Source organism: Trichomycterus rosablanca, chromosome 11 (genome assembly GCF_030014385.1).
Source record: "Trichomycterus rosablanca isolate fTriRos1 chromosome 11, fTriRos1.hap1, whole genome shotgun sequence".
Lineage (NCBI taxonomy): Eukaryota > Metazoa > Chordata > Actinopteri > Siluriformes > Trichomycteridae > Trichomycterus > Trichomycterus rosablanca.
In genome coordinates, this window is record NC_085998.1 from 30,946,064 (window position 1) to 30,967,719 (window position 21,656).

General features: G+C 42.6%; 1 protein-coding gene across 3 annotated transcripts in view; it reads left to right on the top strand.

Annotated features, from left to right (window-relative positions):
- The window catches only part of znf423 (zinc finger protein 423), a 245,230-nt gene that overhangs the window by 94,351 nt on the left and 129,223 nt on the right, over window positions 1-21,656 (top strand). The gene's annotated exons all lie outside the window — the stretch shown is intronic.

Here is a 21,656-nt window from a genome sequence, read left to right on the forward strand (position 1 = left end):
CATGTGATCCTTCGTGATAACATTTGGCTTTGCATTAGTTACATGTGCCATAACAGACCTGCTCAATGTGATGTGGTATTGGTATACAAGGAGTAGTAGGATGGCAGATAGCAGAAAGGCTGTGTAAGGCCAGCTCTTATTATTTCTAATTTATTATTGACCCTGAGCAAATCCTACACTTTTTGTGTTTGTCCATTTAATTCCCGCATATTAGGTGGCACGGTGGCCTGGTTCGACTCCCTGTGTCTGTTGTGGGTTTCATTTGGAAGCTCCGGTTCCCTTCCACAGTCTAAAGACATGCAAGTGAGATAAATTGGAGATACAAAATTGTCCCTCACTGTGTGTGACATTAAACTTGAACTGATGAATCTTGTGTAACCAGTAACTACCTGTCCTGTCATGAATGTAACCAAAGTGTAAAACATGACGTTAAAATCCTAATAAATAATAAATAAATAAATTCTCTTATATTAAATGTACATAGTACAACAATTACCAAACAATTGTTGTCTTATTTGGCTGGACTATTGTTACCCGTTAATGTATTAGTATCTGTTGACACACAAGTCAATCAGGTATTAAGCTGCATGTTGTACTAGGTCTCAAACCAACAAATTGGAGATCAACCCCTGATTTGGACTTTGAGGTGCACTCAAACTTCTAGCTAAATGTGTGTGTGTGTGTGTGTGTGTGTAAAGGTAAGAGTCTATTCTCCATTTATACACACAACAACATATTTAATGTGCATTACAACAGTATATATTCATATACGTTTACATTTACATTTTCAGCATTTAGCAGACGCTTTTATCCAAAGCGACTTACACAATGAGCAGAACACGATGAGCAATTGCGGGTTAAGGGCCTTGCTCAGGGACCCAACGGTGGCAACTTGGTGGTGGCAGGGCTTGAACCGGCAGCCTTCTGTTTACTAGTTATGTACACTGACCAGGCATAACATTATGACCACTGACAGATGAAGTGAATAACACTGATTATCTCTTCATCATGGCACCTGTTAGTAGGTGAGTTTGACAAGGGCCAAATTGTGATGGCTAGACGACTGGGTCAGAGCATCTCCAAAACTGCGGCTTATGTGAGGTGTTCCCGGTCTGCAGGGGTCAGTATCTGTCAAAAGTGGTCCAAGGGTCATGGGCGGCCAAGACTCATTGATGCACGTGGGGAGCGAAGGCTTGCCCATGTGGTTCAATTCAACAGACAAGCTACTGTAGCTCAAGGTGTCAGAATACACAGTGCATCACAGTTGCATGGATGTATTAGGAAGGTGGTTATAATGTTATACCTGATCGGTGTATATGAGCAGAACTGTTGCTTAGTAGGGTTGAGTTGAGTATGGTTTCCTCTCATGTGTGAAAACACATGACAGCATGTGTACACTAAGTACATAGTGAGTACACAACACGTACTGTATGTGTATTTACAATATAAATACAGTATACACATACAGTATATACTGTATATACACATGTAGTTTAACATTAAATAACATTTTAAGTATTATTCAAGTAAACCTTGTTTTTCCCCCATGTAATAATACTCCACTTTATGTCCTTAATTATTCGTTTTTACTAAAACAGTGTCTTTAATGGCTTGAAACACTAGTAAGTAATGAAACACTTGGGGGTTTGATTTAATTTAATTTTTTTTTCATATTAATTTAATTTTGGGGCATGTGAGTGAGTGTGAAAGCACGCCCTTCTTCTCTGACTGTTCAGTGCAAGTGTGTATTTGTATGTGTGTGTGTGGCAGTAAGATATATCAGATACAGGTGAAAACAGAATGTCTAAATGTCTAATTGTTATCTTTTATTTAGTATTTGTTTATTTGTTGGATCTATTTTTTTTAATCTAGACCAACTTAGAATTCGATTGAGCAGTTGTACTTCATTTCATTTCATTTCATTTTCAGCATTTAGCAGACGCTTTTATCCAAAGCGACTTACACAATGAGCGGAACACGATGAGCAACTGAGGGTTAAGGACCTTGCTCAGGGACCCAACAGTGGCAACTTGGTGGTGGCAGGGCTTGAACCGGCAACCTTTTGTTTACTAGTCCAGTACCTTAACCACTGAGCTATCACTGGCCCTATCACTGATTGTTCTTGCTTTACAGCCCAGAAGTGAAAGATTGTCAGATCTGGGATTTAACCTCATAACCTTTTAAATAATAGATCAGAGCAGGTATTATTGAGGTGGTGGATCATTCTCAGCCCTGCAGTGACACTGACTTGGTGGTGGTGTGTTAGTGTGTGTTGTGCTGGTATGAGCGGGATCAGACACAGCAGCACTGATGGAGTGTTTAAGCACCTCACTGTCACTGCTGGACTGAGAATAGTCCACCAACCAAAAATATCCAGCCAACAGCACCACGTGGGCAGCGTCCTGTGATGACTGATGAAGTTCTAGAAGATGACCAACTCAAACAGCAGCAATAGATGAGCGATCGTCTCTGACTTTACATCTACAAGGTGGACCAGCTAGGTAGGTAGGAGTGTCTAATAGAGTGGACAGTGAGTGGACACGGTGTTTAAAAACTCCAGCAGTGCTGCTGTGTCTGATCCACTCATACCAGTACACAATACACACTAACACACCACCACCATGTCAGTGTCACTGCAGTGCTGAGAATGATCCACCACCTAAATAATACCTGCTCTGTGGTGGTCCTGTGAGAGTCCTGACCATTGAAGAACAGCTTGACAGGGGGCTAACAAAGCATGCAGAGAAATAGATGGACTACAGTTAGTAATTGTAGAACTACAAAGTGCTTCTATATAGTAAGTGGAGCTGATCAAATGGACAGTGGGTGTAGAAACAAGGAGGTGGTTTTAATGTAATGGCTGATCGGTATATATATATATACTGTATATAGATATCTTAGTGCAGGCGTGTGATTGTTCATGTCTAATACGGAAATTTGATGGCCGCTCTGCCATTAGAGAAGAGGTCTGACAGTTCACGGGCCTGGATAGCGGGAGGGAAGAACTGGGAGGCTTAAAAGCCGCCGCACGTCCATATTTGAAGCCATTTCCATGTTTTAGTTCTCCTGCGTTATTAAAAAGCAGAGGTGGGGTGATGTTTGATGTCGGGATGGGGCTGTACTTTCAGCCCGGTCCCTGTGCAAATCCTTTTTTTCCGAGGCAGCTAGCGGCCACCATTGATCTGCCACTCCCGCCATGCCCGCCCTCCACCGCGCTCGGCGGGAGCGCCCGATTACGGGAGGACGTGCACGCCTGCGTGCGCCGGCGTTCGTATTTATGTGCGCAGGTACATGTGGCTGTGTGCATGTCTGATATCGGCTTTTTTGGTGCGAAGGTTCATGTTTGTGTGTGAATTTGTGGACGAATGTGTGTGCGAAGGTCAGCTCGGTTTCTCCTTCCCAGAAAACAGCCCCTGGGGCGATGCCAGAAGTTCCCAAATAAAAAAAAAAGTTCTTTTTAATTCTTTCGGGCAGTCACAGTGGACATCCATCCCCCTTCGGGCCAGCAGGAGAGCTCTCTGCGTGGGCTGGGGCCTTGCTGGCAGAGGGGGAGGACCTGGATGGGATCTGGCAGTGTTTGTACGGCTCGGTGGGGGTTCGTGGTGTGTGTGTGTGTGTGTGTGTGTGTGGAGGTCTTGTGCAAAGGCAACCCCAGGAGCCAATGGATCGGAGGAGTTTTTTGCTGAGGCCCTGTCCTCGCCCTCTGTCGCCCCATGGTTTGGCGGATGTAGACCGTAATTACTGGACCCCCTGGCCTCTTTCTTTCTCCCAGCCCCTGCCTTTGATCTGTTTCATGTCGAGCACATTTTTCCCTGCTTGTGTTACCTTTGTCTCGTCCTCTGGTGCTCCGGTGCTTTTCTCACCCCCTTTAATGCACACACTGTCCACACAGGGGCACAACTCTCACCCCGTCTCTTAGGTTTACTTTTAAACTTGTTTAAACTTTCATAATGATCATGTGAAAGTTCTGTGATCCGCGCTGGTGCATAAATCTGAATGAGAAACACAAAGCTAACGATGAGCGCTCTGGCTTGTGCTGTTGTTTAGGATCGTTTCCTAACTTTAAAAAGTCCTTTCTCTCGTTTGAACAGTACAAGAAAGGCGCGGCACTTCTGTGCGCGGACGCGTGTAGTCGAGCATCTCGGGGTACGCCTGAGTGTCGCGGCAAAATAATAACGCAATTATGAACACAGACCAAAGTGAGTGAGCGGCTCCCACCTGTTGACGGCGGCGCGGCGTGTTGTTTAGCTCGCGTCCTGCGGGGCATTGATCCGTCGCCTCCTGCATGTGTGAGGGGGATTGGGGTCGCTTTTTGTTTGCGAGGTAATGGCATTGTTAGCATAATGCTCGCTTGATTTGCTATTCACTGTGGTTTGATACAGCTATTCTTCTGGGCTAATTGCCACACCACATATCGTTCGGCTCAGTCGAAAGCTCAGATTTGATGGCGCTATCAGAGCACGTGTGTGATTAGCTTTTAACAGGGGCTGAGTAAGGGGTTAGGCAGCAGACTGGCTCCGGAGATGAGACGTCTGGGTAACGTTTTAGTCTGGGCCATATATATAAGTCTTTCAAATCCTGCAGCCTTTCTTTACTTTTGTTCCGTTCTATTGATCCGTTTTGTTTTTTTGGGTCCCGTCCCATCTATATCAGTCTCTGTTCCTTTTAATGTGTGTTTGTCTGTGCTTCTCTAACACTGAGGCGCATTGAGAATGAGGTGAGGTGTGTCATCACGGCACCTGTTAGTGGGTGGGATATATTAGGCAGCAAGTGAACGTTTTATTCTCAAACTTTATGTTAGAAGCAGGAAAGATGGACAAGTGTAAGGATTTGAGCGAGTTTGACGACAAGGGCCAAATTTCAGATCTGCCAAGATCCAAGCATCTCCAGAACTGCAGCTCTTGTGAGGTGTTCCCGGTCTGTAGTGGTCAGTAGGAACAGTGGTAAACCGACGACAGGGTCATGGCCGGCCAAGGCTCATCGATGCACGTGGGGAGCTCAGGCTGGCCCGTGTGGTCCGATCCAACAGCCGATCTACTGTAGCTCAAATTGCTGAAGAAGTTAATGCTGGTTCTGATAGAAAGGTGTCAGAATACACAGTGTAGGGCTGGGTATCGCCACCAATTTCCTGGATCGATTCGATTCCGATTCACCAGGTCCCGATTCGATTCGATCTTCGATTTTCGATTCGATTTTCGATCCAATTTCGATTCAACACATTTAGGCATATTTGAGTTACATTAACAGGTTTTGTTTACATATGTACAGATGTTCAGAGAACGAATGTGATAATTGTACAAAGAACACTCATTATTAAAAATATTTGTGTATTTTGTTTACATAAATAATTAATCCAAAACAGAAAACAGTAACATTCAACAGCCAGGTGTATGTTTACATTACATTTACAATGTTGTAGCATGTCAGACAAATGAAATAATAATAAAAAATGAATGTTACTGTTTTCTTCCATTTGTCTGACATGCTACAACATTGTAAATGTAATGTAAACATACACCTGGCTGTTGTACAGCTTATGCCAAGTTTACACTACACGACACTCTGATTAACACGTGGTCACTGTAATGTTCACACTACACGACTGATCGGCGATGGGGAGTTTTACACTACACCATCCATCACCAGGGGGAATCACAGGCGAGCTTCTCTGGTCTCCAAAACTACGTTTTGTCACGAAAACACACGTGAGAAGTGATGAAAGGTTTAATGATACCACGTCCAAACATGCACATCAACAAGTAGCGAGCAATCAAAGTTTGTGCGCTGATGAAATAAATGAATCTGAGTGGATTTGGCAACACGAGCAGCATGGATCGTTCTGTAGTGAGTTGGAGGTTAATAAATATTTTGTTTTGTAGAGAACGATCTCGCGTGTGCTGATGTATTCTGATAGAAACTATATTGCGCTCCACCACCTGTTTCCAACCTCTCCCCTGTGTTTCCCCTCGCTGTTTCTCACATTGATTGAGAGCCGAGTTTTGATCGCAGAGCGAACACCGAGTTCCTCCCGAATCCAGAGCCGAGCGAAAATCAGTGCAAAAAGTTGTGTAGTGGTCATAACTTGAGCTTCTGCCATGCTAAACTGATGTGCAGGTCAGATCTCGTTGCATGAAAAAACAGTGGCTGGTCACGCGAAATTAAAGGGGGTAACAATAGTAATAGATTTCCGTGTGCACCGTAAAAAGGGGCGTATTTAAAAAATCGATCTCGCATTTATATGAATCGATATCGGATCGTTCAAATAAAGATCGATTAAAATCGAAAAATCGATTTTATAAACCCACCCCTAACACAGTGCATTACAGTTTGTTTCCTATAGTCACAGACCAGTCAGGGTGTCCATGGTGACCCCTGTCCACCACCAAAAGTGCCAACAATGTGCACGTGAGCATCGGAACTGGAACACGGAGCAACGGAAGAAGGTGGCTGGTCTGATGAATCATGTTTCTTTCAGGTGCGGGTGCGTGTGCATCGTTCACCTAGGGAACACATGGCACCAGGATGCACTATGGGAGGAAGACAAGCCGGCCAAGGCAGTGTGATGCTTTGGGGAATGTTCTGCTGGGAAACATTGGGTCCTGCCATCTATGTGGATGTTAGTTTGACACGTACCACCTACCTAAGCATTGTTGCAGACCATGTACATCCTTTCATGGAAATAGTGTGTATATATATACGTATATATATATATATATATACTGTATATAGTATATGCGTACAGTAGTAGATAGTATATACATACAATTTTATTATTTATTATTATGTTTCACTATGGCATCTATATGGCATCTATGTATATATATATATATATATATATATATACAGTATATATGTATATATATATATATATATACAGTATATACAGTGTATCACAAAAGTGAGTACACCCCTCACATTTCTGCAAATATTTCATTATATCTTTTCATGGGACAACACTATAGACATGAAACTTGGATATAACTTAGAGTAGTCAGTGTACAGCTTGTATAGCAGTGTAGATTTACTGTCTTCTGAAAATAACTCAACACACAGCCATTAATGTCTAAATAGCTGGCAACATAAGTGAGTACACCCCACAGTGAACATGTCCAAATTGTGCCCAAAGTGTCAATATTTTGTGTGACCACCATTATCCAGCACTGCCTTAACCCTCCTGGGCATGGAATTCACCAGAGCTGCACAGGTTGCTACTGGAATCCTCTTCCACTCCTCCATCATGACATCACGGAGCTGGTGGATGTTAGACACCTTGAACTCCTCCACCTTCCACTTGAGGATGCGCCACAGGTGCTCAATTGGGTTTAGTCCATCACCTTTACCTTCAGCTTCCTCAGCAAGGCAGTTGTCATCTTGGAGGTTGTGTTTGGGGTCGTTATCCTGTTGGAAAACTGCCATGAGGCCCAGTTTTCGAAGGGAGAGGATCATGCTCTGTTTCAGAATGTCACAGTACATGTTGGAATTCATGTTTCCCTCAATGAACCGCAGCTCCCCAGTGCCAGCAACACTCATGCAGCCCAAGAGCATGATGCTACCACCACCATGCTTGACTGTAGGCAAGATACAGTTGTCTTGGTACTTCTCACCAGGGCGCCGCCACACATGCTGGACACCATCTGAGCCAAACAAGTTTATCTTGGTCTCGTCAGACCACAGGGCATTCCAGTAATCCATGTTCTTGGACTGCTTGTTTTCAGCAAACTGTTTGCGGGCTTTCTTGTGCGTCAGCTTCCTTCTGGGATGACGACCATGCAGACCGAGTTGATGCAGTGTGCGGCGTATGGTCTGAGCACTGACAGGCTGACCTCCCACGTCTTCAACCTCTGCAGCAATGCTGGCAGCACTCATGTGTCTATTTTTTAAAGCCAACCTCTGGATATGACGCCGAACACGTGGACTCAACTTCTTTGGTCGACCCTGGCGAAGCCTGTTCCAAGTGGAACCTGTCCTGGAAAACCGCTGTATGACCTTGGCCACCATGCTGTAGCTCAGTTTCAGGGTGTTAGCAATCTTCTTATAGCCCAGGCCATCTTTGTGGAGAGCAACAATTCTATTTCTCACATCCTCAGAGAGTTCTTTGCCATGAGGTGCCATGTTGAATATCCAGTGGCCAATATGAGAGAATTGTACCCAAAACACCAAATTTAACAGCCCTGCTCCCCATTTACACCTGGGACCTTGACACATGACACCAGGGAGGGACAACGACACATTTGGGCACAATTTGGACATGTTCACTGTGGGGTGTACTCACTTATGTTGCCAGCTATTTAGACATTAATGGCTGTGTGTTGAGTTTTTTTCAGAAGACAGTAAATCTACACTGCTATACAAGCTGTACACTGACTACTCTAAGTTATATCCAAGTTTCATGTCTATAGTGTTGTCCCATGAAAAGATATAATGAAATATTTGCAGAAATGTGAGGGGTGTACTCACTTTTGTGATACACTGTATATATATATATAGACTTGATGTGTACAGAACTACTGCCTGTACCCGTCTACCACCTGTAAACCTCTATTGGACCCCCATTGACCATTTAACATTTGAGTGGTAGACTGGTAATAACATGGTAATAACATGGTAGTGTGTGCTAATAGGTGCAGCAGTGTTGCTGGGATTTTGAAATGTACTGGACACCTTCTGATCTGGCTTTTAGTCTAATATTTCCAGTTGGAGCACTAATTTCCCTCTAGCATTAATATTGGGGTGTTTAGAAATCCCAGCAACACTCCAGTATACCAGTGCAAAACCCAAATTATATCTGGTTATTGTGGAGTCCCATTCAATTGATAAATAGGATATGGGGAGGGGGTGGTGGTAACAAAGCATACAGATCAACAGACGGGCTACAGTCATTAATTGTATATACAGTGTATCACAAAAGTGAGTACACCCCTCACATTTCTGCAGATATTTAAGTATATCTTTTCATGGGACAACACTGACAAAATGACACTTTGACACAATGAAAAGTAGTCTGTGTGCAGCTTATATAACAGTGTAAATTTATTCTTCCCTCAAAATAACTCAATATACAGCCATTAATGTCTAAACCACCGGCAACAAAAGTGAGTACACCCCTAAGAGACTACACCCCTAAATGTCCAAATTGAGCACTGCTTGTCATTTTCCCTCCAAAATGTCATGTGATTTGTTAGTGTTACTAGGTCTCAGGTATGCATAGGGAGCAGGTGTGTTCAATTTAGTAGTACAGCTCTCACACTCTCTCATACTGGTCACTGAAAGTTCCAACATGGCACCTCATGGCAAAGAACTCTCTGAGGATCTTAAAAGACGAATTGTTGCGCTACATGAAGATGGCCAAGGCTACAAGAAGATTGCCAACACCCTGAAACTGAGCTGCAGCACAGTGGCCAAGATCATCCAGCGTTTTAAAAGAGCAGGGTCCACTCAGAACAGACCTCGCGTTGGTCGTCCAAAGAAGCTGAGTGCACGTGCTCAGCGTCACATCCAACTGCTGTCTTTGAAAGATAGGCGCAGGAGTGCTGTCAGCATTGCTGCAGAGATTGAAAAGGTGGGGGGTCAGCCTGTCAGTGCTCAGACCATACGCCGCACACTACATCAAATTGGTCTGCATGGCTGTCACCCCATAAGGAAGCCTCTTCTGAAGTCTCTACACAAGAAAGCCCGCAAACAGTTTGCTGAAGACATGTCAACAAAGGACATGGATTACTGGAACCATGTCCTATGGTCTGATGAGACCAAGATTAATTTGTTTGGTTCAGATGGTCTCAAGCATGTGTGGCGGCAATCAGGTGAGGAGTACAAAGATAAGTGTGTCATGCCTACAGTCAAGCATGGTGGTGGGAATGCCATGGTCTGGGGCTGCATGAGTGCAGCAGGTGTTGGGGAGTTACATTTCATTGAGGGACACATGAACTCCAATATGTACTGTGAAATACTGAAGCAGAGCATGATCCCCTCCCTCCGGAAACTGGGTCGCAGGGCAGTGTTCCAGCATGATAATGACCCCAAACACACCTCTAAGACGACCACTGCTTTATTGAAGAGGCTGAGGGTAAAGGTGATGGACTGGCCAAGCATGTCTCCAGACCTAAACCCAATAGAACATCTTTGGGGCATCCTCAAGCGGAAGGTGGAGGAGCGCAAAGTCTCGAATATCCGCCAGCTCCGTGATGTCGTCATGGAGGAGTGGAAAAGCATTCCAGTGGCAACCTGTAAAGCTCTGGTAAACTCCATGCCCAGGAGAGTTAAGGCAGTTCTGGGAAATAATGGTGGCCACACAAAATATTGACACTTCAGGAACTTTCACTAAGGGGTGTACTCACTTTTGTTGCCGGTGGTTTAGACATTAATGGCTGTATATTGAGTTATTTTGAGGGAGGAATAAATTTACACTGTTATATAAGCTGCACACAGACTACTTTTCATTGTGTCAAAGTGTCATTTTGTCAGTGTTGTCCCATGAAAAGATATACTTAAATATCTGCAGAAATGTGAGGGGTGTACTCACTTTTGTGATACACTGTACATGAGGTAGCTTATAAAATAATGAACAAATTGGATCTGTATGTACCTGATAGATGTAAATACTAAAGGTGCTAGTGTGAGTGTATATTTGCTTATATTCTAAACCAGAAGGAGCAATATAATGACGAATACTCTTAAATCCCTTGCTGGAGAAACCTCCTGACCTTGATCTTGCACATGACTGACCAGTTTTATGAAAAGCACTTACCACATTGGCATGGAGCTGAGCGCATATGTGGAGGAGAGATGCTGTCGGGATGAGGTGGAGCTCCTTGCGTGTCCTTGAACCCTGGCTGGGTGCTCTGGTGTCCCCCTGGGGAGTGCACAGTTTAATACCACAGTAATTATCCTCTCCACCCTTTCTATTGCAGACCAGGTGTCTCCTTTACCCTGTACAGCATGTGTGTGAATGACGTGTGTTGTTTTTTAGTGGCACATATTAAAATCTGTACAGACGTGCTTTGTTGAGTTTGCTATTTATACACAAATGCTACGTGCACCAAGTTAGTGCGAGTGTGGTTTTTTTATTATAAATGTGCCCCATCTTAAGCCAGTATCAGAGCTTGTCTGCATGTGTGTATCACTAATAGTAGGTCCAGGTGTTCCTCTTACCTCTTCACCCCCTGGAGACTTGTAGCTTATGGGGTGCCAGTCTTGGCAGGAGGTTTCTGGCTTGTCTGTCTGTACAGGGGCTCTCTGGGGCTCTAAAACCACTTGGGGAAACTTATGCAACCCCCACCTCAACCATTCAGTCCCTTTCTGCTAACCTCCATGATCTTGTACCAGCCCAAAAGTAACAAAAGAATAATGGACCGAAATGCAATATCCGCAACCCACAATGGAGAAAATGGACAAATAAGGGATAGTGCAGAAATGAAAACTAGATGCCGTGATATGACAAGCTACTCTCGCCTCCCCAGCTTGTAGCTTATGGGGTGCCAGAGTGGGCAGGAGGTTTCTGGCTTGTTTGTCTGTGTAAGGGCTTTCTGGGGCTCTAAAACCACTTGGGGAAACCTTTGCAACCCCCACCTCAACCATTCAGTCCCTTGCTTCTAACCTCCAGCATCTTGTACCAACCCAAGCTGCCAGCCAATTGTTAAGTACAAAAGAATAATTAAACAAATTGCAATATCTGCAACCCTCAATGGAGAAAATGGACAAATAAGGGATAGAGCAGAAATGAGAACTGTAGCTTATGGGGTGCCAGTCTGGACAGGAGGTTTCTGGCTTGTCTGTCTGTGTAGGGGCTCCCTGGGGATCTAAAACTACTTGGGTAAACCTTTGCAACCCCCACCTCAACTATTCTTGCTTCTAACCTCCATGATCTTCAGCTCAAAGCTGCCCTTCTAATTGGTGTGCGAACGTATTTCCACTGTCGAACAGAGACAGCTGCAGTTGCTTTGAGCTTCCTGTAGAGGGGGGTGCTGGTCCCAGACAGATCTGTAAACACATAAATCCACACAGAATGTATCCAAATCTCATACTGTTACCATATTGGTTTGATTCAGTGACGTGGGTGGATGTAACCTGTTATGGCAGAAACAAATCGGAATCGTTATTAAAAAGCTCGACATAAAATAAATGCCCACTAAGTGTAAATTAAGATGTTATAACGTCCTCATCTATGCCAACCTGCAGGCATGCATGCTAAATCAGGTATCAAATTAAATAGGCCAGGTTGCTCAGCTAATAATGTGGCTACAGTAGAGCCATAATGCTCTTGTGTTACAGTGTGTTTTTGTTGAGGACAAAAGCACACACACACACACACATGTGCACACACACACACACACACACAGATTTGAGTCAGAATGACACATTCTCTATTAGCTTCCCCCTGTAGTGTTGCAGCCTGCAGGCATACCAACTATTTTTAACAATGAGGTTTGGCTGATTGAGTTCAGAAATATGAGAGATGGTCAGAGACGAGCGTGGCCGTCTGTCGGGCGAGCTCGGCTACTGGGCATTCACGTACACGCTGATCACCCCACAGCCACCCTCAACTGGGAGGTTTCTTAGTTTAAGGTAACTTATCGCATGCAGCGTTGTCGGCTAAAATTGTAACCGGGAGTGACTCGCCTCGGTCTGAATCTGATAGAGAAGAAATTCCACGAACTTAATGGTGATAAATTCAAATAATAAAAGCGTCCAATTAATAAATACAATGCAACAAATGAACAATGGTACAAAATGCAATTTCCGCAACCCGCAACAAAGAATATGGACAAATAAGGGATAGTGCAGAAATGAAAACTGGATGCCATGATATCACAGGCTGCTCCCCAAAGGACAGTCAGGGACTTTTTGCCACCCAGTGTCAGAACACTGAACCTTGTTTTTTTGAGGCAGACCATAGATCTAACCTTAGGAGCACACCGAGCCATCAGACTGCTTTTACACCTACTTTAATGATAAGAACATGGGGTTCAAAATGTCATAGCAGGTGTGAAAACACGTCTAGAGCAATCAAGTGCTCGTGGATCATTTTCAGAAGGTGTTTTATCTGAATATTGGTGTGATATGAAAATTGGTGAGGCTTTTAGGGTTCTACAGTAGTTCTGTGTTCAGTTGGATGATTAACTTGATTATAAAAACAACTGATTATCTAGGTCAGCAGTCTTCAATATTTTTGGGACCCCCTTGACATGGGTTGTATTACGCTTTCAGCAAGAATGACAAAAGGTATTGTCCTCTTGCTCATGGAAACTCTGCGAATCCTTGACAAAGGTAAATATTTTGGTGTTTTCTGACTTTGGTTGATGTAGTACACCTATCAGCTATAACATTAAAATCACATCATTGTTTCTACACTGACTGTCCATTTTATCAGCTCCACTTACCATATAGAAGCACTTTGTAGTTCTACAATTACTGACTGTAGTCCATCTATTTCTCTACATACTTTTTTAACCTGCTTTCACCCTGTTCTTAAATGGTCAGGACCCCCACAGGACCACCACAGAGCATGTATTATTTAGGTGGTGGATCATTTTCAGCACTGCAGTGACACTAACAACACTAACACTAACACACACTAACAAACCACCACCATGTCAGTGTCACTGCAGTGCTGAGAATGATCCAGCACCCAAATAATACCTGCTCTGTGGGGGTCCTGACCATTAAAGAACAGGGTGAATGCAGGCTAAAAAGGTATGTAGAGAAATAGATGGACTACAGTCAGTAATTGTAGAATTGTAGAACTACAAAGTGCTTCTATATGGTAAGTGGAGCTGATAAAATGGACAGTGAGTGTAGAAACAAGGAGGTGGTTTTAATGTTATGGCTGATCATTGATAAGGTACATGCTTGGAGAATGAGGGCCCAAGGTGCCTGATTTTGAAAACTTGCCACCAGTCACAGTATGTAAAGTGTTTTGGCATGTTTTTCCAATGCCTCTGAAATGCGGTAGTGTTTGTTGCCTGTAATGGATTGGTGCTATGTCCAGGTTGTTTTCTTGTTTTGCTCCAAGGTTGATCTGATCTGACTAACACGATTGAACGATTGTTACAGCAGCAGATGATTCTGTGTGGATGCAGCATCAGTTTCTCCTCACCGTGTGTTTATGTGTTTGCTCGGAGGCCAGGACAGGAGTACACAGGCAGCGAGAGGTAATGGGGGAGGAGGTGAGCCTTAACCTGACACTTTGCAGCGTCTGTCTGATCAAAGAGGGCCAAACGGCAGACAAGCTTGTCTGATCTCTACCTGAAGCCTTGCTCTAGAGTGCACACACATCTGAGCAAGAAAAAACGTTATAGTCGACTCTCGGGCTGCTTAAAGAAGTCTTTGCGCTCCGCCGTTCCAGGTGCACGGGATCAGGCTAAGTGGGGTGAGGGTGGGGGTAAGTGAGGTTGTTGCTACCCTGGTACCATGCCTGGCTGGGTAGACAGCTGTTTCCCATTGACCGTGTGTTTAGAGGAAACTCGACTGCTCAGACGAGAGCGAGAGAGACCGAGACTCTACATGAGACGGTCTTCAAAGGGGTATAAGATACAGCACACAAAAGATAGAGGACGCTTTGTGTCAGAAGGGGGGTAAACAAGACGGATCGGGCAGAAAAATGAGGAGCAGCGTGAAGGAGCAGGTGAAGACGATGCCGAGGAAGACGCGCGGTAAAGAGCGGGAGCAGATGCCAGATGTCTTAGCCTGCTGACGCCAGAGCAGAGGAGAGACTTGTTTTGGTACACTTCACATGTAATTAATGTGCAGCTGTTTAACAGTGCAGGCCCCCACCGTCAACACACACCGCGCTGCATCGGAGTCAAACGCCTCTTAACCACTGCCGGTGCCCTTGTCGTCACACAACCTTGATTTGTCTGCTTCTCGCTTCACCCTACCCTTACATCGACTTCTCTTTTAGACTTGTATTTTGACCTCCGTTCTGCATATTAGCCACAGATACGTTTTAGGAGGGCGCCAATTTCATAAAAGACGCACATACACCTGTTTTAGGAACATCAGTGTGTTTAGGAAATGTATTTTACCTGCATATGATCACTAGGAGAGTCTCCCTGATTCGATCTCTGTGAATCCATACCAGACCTTCTTGCGTTACAGAGGTTAACCCTCATTTTGGCTGTCCTCACTTGGGTATCTATGGGGGGGAGCAGGGGTATTCTGGGGACAACTCTCAGCTGGCCCTGTGTCCCCAGCTTTGGGCCTCCGGTCCCCTGCCCTTCACCTTCTGCCCTGGGAACAACGCCGGCTGCTTTAGACTCTTTTGGGTGCCAACTGCTACATATGGGCCATGGGCAGCATGTGTGTTTGTGTGTCCTCCAGGATTCTGGCCCCTGACAGACCGCCTGTTCTGTGACTTTACTGTTCTCTGTGTGTATCCTTCAGGATTTGATCCCTGACTGACTTCTTGCACAGTTACAGGACAGTCATGTGTATGTGTCCAGTATGTGTCTTCTGAAGCTGTCTCCTTGAAGCAACAGACAGGTGCCCAGCAACAGTTTGAGGACATTGTCTCAAGGGGCATTTCGTTTGTCAAACACACTGGAGTTTGTTTCCCCAGAGGAGACTCTACTCATGTATGATGCCCCCTCCTGCTTTGGTCTTTCCTCTCCTCTCAGCCTAGCTTTGTCTGCTGTGGAGACACTGAGGAGTGAGACCTGTCCCTACTAAAAGTTAAAAGATTCAGAAGAGAGAATGTGGTATCAGGTGTAGGATGAGGTTGTGAAAGCTAAAAATTAAAGGAATTATAAGTGACTGGTATACTGGGTGACCATGTGGGAACTCATGGTAAAAGTTGTTTTTCTGCCTCCTGTAGTGCAGCTCTCTCATTAGGGGCAGTAGGCAGAGGGCCAGGGGAACAGGACTGAGTAGGAAGAATGCTGGGAATGGTAGAGGCTTAGGCAGGGGGCCAGACTCAAAGGTGAAGGAAATGGTGGGGGTGAGAAGAAACATGACTAGGTAAAGAGACACGGATATAAAAAAAATCTTTGCCACTCATTATGATTTGACACTTGATTCTGAGCTAATTTGATTCTGTCATTTTTTGACCTAATGTTTGCGGACACTTGCGAAGGATCTTGCGTTTTATTTAAATAAGGACGCCTTTTTTAAAGCAAACCATTTGTGGGTCATGTGTCCAGCAGAATAATGACCCAAGCAATCATCAGAGAACAGCTAAGGATTAATGACAATAAATCTTTGGACTGTTATGAAGTAGCCTGCTAAGAAAGTCTTAATCTGAATCCTATTGAACTTTTGTGGAAAGAGGTTAAACTTGCAAAAGCATAAAAAAATAAATAAATAAGTTTACCTATATTTTTGTTTATAACATTTTTGGTTGTTTAATTATTTAAAATAATGTTCAATTGGTTAATTAAATAACTAAATTAAATGAAATTAAATAATAAAAAAATTAAATAATAAGATACAATACAGTCGTCAGTTTAAACATTATTTACTTTTATTTATTTATTTAATTTACTTATTTTTAAGATGGAATGGTACCAATATTTTTTCCCTCATCTATATGTCACAAAGTTACATAAAAGTTCATAATATATAATTTATATAATATAATAAATATAATATAATATACATAATATAATTAATATAACATAATATAACATAATATAATATAATATACTTAATATAATATAATATAATTAATATAATTAATATAATATAATATAATTAATATAATATTATATAATAATTTAATATAATATAATATAATGTAATATAATATAATATAATTAATATAATATAATATAATATAATATACTTAATATAATATAATATAATTAATATAATTAATATAATATAATATAATTAATATAATATAATATTATATAATAATTTAATATAATATAATATAATGTAATATAATTAATATAATATAATATAATATAATTAATATAATATAATATAATATAATATAATATAATATAATTAATATAATGTAATATAATATAATATAATATAATATAATATAATATAATAATATAATATAATATAATATAATATAATATAATATAATATAATTAAATATAATATAATATAATATAATATAATATAATATAATATAATATACAAACTGCGGTGCCCAGGTGGCACACCAGCGATGAGATTCTGAACTCTTCGAAACTCGGCGTTGCCACCGGTCGGCTGGGCACCATCTAGCAGGCATAATTGCCATTGCCTGCAGCAGACACGGTTCTGCTAGGGTGGGATGACAGGACTATGTGAGTGGGGTTTTCAAATGCTGTGTAAGGACCCTGATTGGCAGATAGAGAGGCATCTGTGCAGAGTGCATAGGTGAAAAAGGTTCGGCAATTTACCCATTTCGACTGCGATCGGGGATCCCCCAGCAGCAGAAGACTAATTGACAAACTGCAACTTAATTATTAATGTGTTATTTTTACAAATTCTATAATGTCTTAACCCTGTGAGGGTATGGCCTTCTAATTAATAATTTGTGACTATATTTGGTGAGAAACCAAATTCAAGCTGTTATATTACGCTAAAAAAATAAACACTTTCTTTATGGTCGTGGGTGACACTGTCCAAAATCAAGCAAACTTGGGTGTATGTCAAAGTAAAAAGGTTTTATGGACGTCCTATGGAAACTTCTGAAAGACTATTGCTATAGATTGTGTGTTTTATTGGTTTATAACAGTTAGCTGTTTGTTAAAGGGAGACGCAGAGCTTCACATTGTCAGCAGGTAAAACTTCTGAATGTGTCCAAACCTTAATGATCACACACCAGCCAGACTGGCATTCACCAAAGCTCCGGCCCCAGGCTGGTTCCGCCGTTGTGAAACATGGAGAACATCATTCTCCTTCTCATTTATTCTCTCATTCTCTCTCTCACTCTTCCTCTTCCTCTGTCCTCGTGTCTGATGATGAGGAGAAGACAAGACGTCAGACCGGGCACATCTTCATTACAGCTTTTCGCCACGTTTCCAGCCTGGCATGTTGGCAGATCGGCCAGCCTATTAGCCAGGCCAGCGTGGTCCGCTCTGGCCTGGGCTAATGGCGGCGTGGGGGTGTGAACAGGGAGGGAGAAGCGCTCTCAAACCTCTATTAGTGAGACATCCACCAATCAGGTGCTGTCGATGGGTTCCTTCGTGACAACGTCCACCAATTATCAGGTGTAAGCTCGAGGCAGGGTGGCGAGCCTACCTCCAGACATCAGAGTACGGATCTGTTCATGATGTTCCGTTAACCTTGTTTTCTTGAGCCAGCCTTTGGTCTTGTGCTCCACCCTTACACCAAGGATGAGCAGGCTAGCTAAGCGGGAGCGCTGCCGGGAAGGGACCAGGACAGTTCGCTTATTTAGTAATGAGTCACAACATGAAAGATAGACTGGCATGAAAGACAGAAGGGTGAAAGATGAAGACCATCCCAAAAGTAGGATCAGCAGATAAACTTGAGGTTTTGTGTCCGTCTCTATGTTTGCTAATCTCCATTTCTTTGCTTTTTTTCTCTCCCTTTTTTTCTTTCAGTTTCTTTTCTAATTTACTTTCCACTGAAATTTTTTACACTGTTTAGCGCTCTTGCCAAGTCTCCCGGCGGACGGATGACAAAAGCCCTGTAAAAGCCATGTGATCTCCCATTTTCCAACAGCCACACTTCTGAGGATTAGGGCTATTTAATGACTATAATCTCCTCCTCTTTCAAAAGTGATTTCTCACATTCTCGCGCAGTTAGACGGATCAAATGAGCATTAATAGATTTATAATTTGCCAGAATGACCACATGTGCCAGGAGATTTTTTTTTGCCTTTTTTTCTCTAGCTTCATCCTTGTGCAAATGTTACTTTAAATCTTTTGTGTGGCGGTAGTATGTGTATCTGTCCCACAGCAGGGAGACTTGCCTGTCAGTCAGGGTAAATCTTCTACCTTACAGTCCAGGCCACAGTGTCCAGATCAGGGACTTGTCTGTCAGGGGCCAGAGTGTTATTGTGTAGCTAAGGAATTCACCACAGTTACATCTCTTATGGGCTTTTATTCTGGGCTCTTTCATTGGGCCAGCATGGCACTGTTTCCCCCTTGTCACTTGTTTTTTGGTTGTGATGTGTCTTGTCCTGACATAGTGACTGGAGTAGGGAGCACAGGGGTGGTGTGATTTGAGTTCCTTGTGGTTCCTTTATAAATACAGCAACCTAAATAATGGTCAATTATTATGATAATTATGATACTGGTTAAGCCACTAATGGACAGAGTGTCACTTCTGCAGTCTTCTTGCTGGTCCTACATAGTTAGGATTTGTCCTACTACTGTAGATCATTTGGGGCAGTTGGCAGTTGTCTAGCAGTTAAGGTTCTGGACTAGTACTCAAAAGGTTGCTGGTTTAAGCCCCACCACTGCCAGGTTGCTGCTATTGGTCCATTGAGCAAGGCCCTTAACCCACAATTGCTCAGACTGTATACTGTCACATTTGTTACATCCACTCAGTGTAAGGTGAAAGTTTGGGTTTTCTTTCCAAAGAGTAAGAAAGAGACCACTGTTCCTTTTTTAATTCACACGTAGTCAATGCGACAAAGTTAAAGAACGTCATTCAATATCCTACACTGCTAAATTAATAAACAACGTTGCTGTATAAATATTTCTGACACAGCCAATTTTATACGCCATGTACAACGATCAGACATTACATTAAAAACACCTCTTTGTTTCTACACTCACTGTCCATTTTATCAGCTCCACTTACCATACAGAAGCACTTTGTAGTTCTACAATTACTGACTGTAGTCCATCTATTTATCTGCATACTTTGTTACCCCCCCCCCCCCCCCCCTTTCATGCTGTTCTTTAATGGTCAGGACCCCTACAGGACCACTACATAGTAGGTATTATTTAGGTGGTGGATCATTCTCAGCACTGCAGTAACACTGACATGGTGGTGGTGTGTTAGTGTGTGTTGTGCTCCACCACCATGTCATTGTTACTGCAGTGCTGAGAATGATCCACCACCTAAAAAATATCTGCTCTGTGGGGGGTCCTGACCATTGAAGAACAGGGTGAAAGGAGGCTAAAAAAGTATGTAGAGAAAAAAATAGACTACATTCATTGTAGAACGTGCTTCTATTGTTAAGTGAAGCCGATTAATTGGAAAGTGAGTGTAGAAACAAGGAGGTGGTTTTAATATTGTGGCTGATCAGTGTATTTCAATTTATTTCCTTACAGGTGTATGTATTGACCGAGTATACAAGTATAACTATCGACTGTTACTGACATATTCCCACATTTGCCACCTGCTTCTCTTTTTGTTTCACTAACACTATAAGCGTTTTTGTAATAATGAACATGACACTGCTGCTTACATTGATATCTCTATTTTGAAAGTTTCTTGCTTGGAGGTAAATTCATAATTCATGGTTTATACAAAAGTCTACCCACGAAGCCCCTTCGAGATGTATTTGTTCTGCAGAGCACAATTTTAAAGTGGATCGATTCATCACATGAATTTACAGTATTTTCATGAAACTGCTGCTCGTGCACAGCGATAAAACCATACAGAGGTATAATTATCTGCAACGTGAACATACGTGAAGATATAGTTTATACACTGATCAGTCATAACATTAAAACCACCTCCTTGTTTCTACTCCATTTTATCAGCTCCACTTACCATATAGAAGCACTTTGTAGTTCTACAATTACTGACTGTAGTCCATCTGTTTCTCTGCATGCTTTGTTAGCCCCCTTTCATGCTGTTCTTCAATGATCAGTACTCTCCCAGGACCAGTACAGAATTGGTATTATTTAGGTGGTGGATCATTCTCAGCACTGTAGTGACACTGACATGGTGGTGGTGTGTTAGTGTGTATTGTGCTGGTATGAGTGGATCAGTTTTTAAACACCTCAATGTCACTGCTGGACTGAGAATAGTCCACCAACCCAGCCAATAGCGCCCCGTGGGCAGCGTCCTGTGACCACTGATGAAGGTCTAGAAAATTACCACCTTAAAAAGCAGCAATAGATGAGCGATCGTCTCTGACTTTACATCTACAAGGTGGACCAACTAGGTAGGAGTGTCTAATAGAGTGGACAGTGAGTGGACATGGTATTTAAAAACTCCAGCAGCGCTGCTGTGTCTGATCCACTCATACCAGCACAACACACACTAACACACCACCACCATGTCAGTGTCACTGCAGTGCTGAGAATGATCCACCACCTAAATAATACCTGCTCTGTGGTGGTCTTGTGGGGGTCCTGACTATTGAAGAACAGGGTGAAAGCAGGCTAAAAAAAGAAATAGTAGAGAAATGTAGAGAAATAGATGGACTAAAGTCAGTAATTGTAGAACTACAAGGTGCTCCTATATGGTAAGTGGAGCTGATAAAATGGACAGTGAGTGTAGAAACAAGGAGGTGATTTTAATGTTATGGCTGATCGGTGTATATGTTTAATACATTTTAAGTGTGTAGAGTTGGTTGTGAACAGTTCATTTAAGGCCCAACATGCTAACATGCTAAGTGAAACGAATGAAAATCTAGTTGATACAGGAGGATGATGAAATGAACAAAAGGTTACACCCCGATCCTTTAACGTTTGTGATTTTAATGTGTAGTAGATGTTAGTTCATTATATAAATGATATACATAAGAAAATTGTCAATGCACACAAAGCTGCCACATGCACACTGAGAGTGGGTGA